The sequence below is a fragment of the Pteropus vampyrus genome, unplaced genomic scaffold, assembly GCF_000151845.1.
Source record: "Pteropus vampyrus isolate Shadow unplaced genomic scaffold, Pvam_2.0 Scaffold162, whole genome shotgun sequence".
In the NCBI taxonomy this organism is placed as follows: domain Eukaryota; kingdom Metazoa; phylum Chordata; class Mammalia; order Chiroptera; family Pteropodidae; genus Pteropus; species Pteropus vampyrus.
In genome coordinates, this window is record NW_011888943.1 from 1,611,563 (window position 1) to 1,613,935 (window position 2,373).

Consider the following 2,373-nt stretch of genomic DNA (forward strand, 5'->3'; position numbering starts at 1 on the left):
ATAGAAGGGACATAGGGGAACAGAATTAAGAAGTCAATATGGGAACAAAAAATGAAGAGTAGCTTATAAAAGAGAGGACTTAACTCTCATATAACTGGCGCTGCAGGTTGGCTACAGTGCCCTACGATGTCGGGGTCCCACTCTCTTATTGTCCATTTACTATCTTACCCCGTGGTTCTTTATACGCCGTGGTTGCTTCGGTTTTAATCAAGCCTGAAGCGAGATGGAGTTGAAAGGGTAAAGGCTTCATCGCCTGTGACTTCTTTAAGAGGACTGTTTGTAAACTGCACCTGTCCCTCCTTCTTTTTGTCAGAACTTGGCAATGTGCTATGGGTAGCTGCAACAGAGGCTGACATGTGTAGATCCTTCAGTTGGCCAGTATTTGGGGGGATCTTTACTGGGAAAGAAGGGGAAGACGGAATTAGGAGCAACGAGCAAGCGAGCGAGTGATCGAGCCAGCGAGAGGGGAGAGGGAGAGACTGTTGTCATGTAGGGTGTCAATCTTGGGGAGCAGGGAAAGGAAAGAAAAGTGAATGAAGTCAACACGAGAAAAGGATCGGACCTGAACACAGGAAAGATGATCTCTGGGCCACTTCCTGATTCCGTCATCTGCTTGATTCCCAGCTGTCTCCCCGCCCTGGGTTCTTCGAGGCGTCCCTGGTGCCGCACAGACAAGACTCTTCTTCGGTGGCAGCTGGCTCAAATGGTTTTTGTTGCTTGAAATCAGAAATGTTCACCAAGCACATATTATCTGACAGATGTTGCTCGTCTGTTTTCCAAGGCCAAAGAACACGAATGCCGCCCTCTGGGTTCAGAGAAGAGCGTGGCTTGGCTTATTCGTGGGAGGAGCGGAAGCGGGTGGAGATCCTCAGTCAGCCTTTGGAACAACCTGGGGATATCTGTGCCCCTGGACAGCTACCGTGGGGTCTGTCTGGGTCTCAGCAGAGCCCGCCGGGGCGGGGGTGGGGTGGGGCTGGGAAAGGCATCTCCTCATGCTTCTGGTTGGGCTGGATAAGTAGCAGAACAATTAGACAAGCTCCATACATTTATTTGAAAACCATAAGTAGGATTTAAGTTTACGATGACCCAATACAGGAGAGAAATTCAGTCACGATATCTTATTTCCAGGCCTTATACTTTACATCTGCTACTTGCAAACTTGTTTGTATAAGTACCATGCTACTTATTACTAATTCGATGTCTTTAGACTTAACTTGATTAGGCCACTTAATGATAAACACATATCTTATTCCTATGGTATCATCAGCTGTCAGAATACTATGTCATTCAATAGGTGCTTAACAGTTTAAAAAATTCATTGGCATTACATGATCATTGAATTAGGACACCTGTCATAATATACATTATCAAGGGAAAATATCAATGGTGTAAGAATTCTAAGAAATGAAACCAATATATAAAAATAAATTAAAATGTTAATTTTCTAATTACTAAATTTGTATTTGGTACGAGAGAATGAAAATCCAACGGAGGCCAAACCATAGTGTGTATACGAGAAAATTTGTGGTCACATTTCTTCCCTACCCCGCAACCAGTAAAATTTCCAGTTCTAATTCTGTATACCTCTACTTCTACTATATAGTATTGTTTTTAAAGGTAAGCCTAAACAAGATTTTTAATAGCTATCTTTGTGATGGATGTTAAGAATTTCTTATTTAGTCTGGCGAAACCATGCAAATATGTACACAATATACTTTATGGGTTCCATATTTATGATGATTTGCATAGTGTTATATTTATTCATGTTCTCATTTATAAAACCTATTCATTCAGCAAATATTTGAGGCCATTCTTGGTGCCAGGCACCTGGGATAAGGAGACTAGGATAAGTCCACCCCCACCAAAGTCAAGCATGAAAATGAATCACAGGTGATTCAGTGTTACAGGCACTCCAGTAAAATTTGTTCGTAAGGTGATATAGAGAAGAAGGGGTGCCCATTTATTCCGGTTCATCCAGAGGTAAAGCCTGGGACAAACTAGATGATGAGGTACTTAATGAATGAGTTTGGGCGGTGACAAGAGAAAGCACCTTCCTCCTGACGTGGAAAGCACTAGATGGATAACTCCTGTCATGGCCCTCCATACCATCAGTACAGAAAGCATGTCCCCAGCAGGAGCAAGATTCGGTGGAAGAAAATTATTGTTCAATGAACTGTGGCTCAAACTTGACCCACAATCTTGCAGCTGGGATAGATTCCGTTCAATGTCAGACAGAGAGCTTCTTAAACAAAAAAAGAGGAAAAAATAAACCCTTGGCACAGTGAGTCTTCTCTGTGTGAGCCCAAGGAGAGAATTTGACTGTGTTTTAAAATTTCTTTGCATGACTGGAAAGAACTAGTAAGATGCATAGCA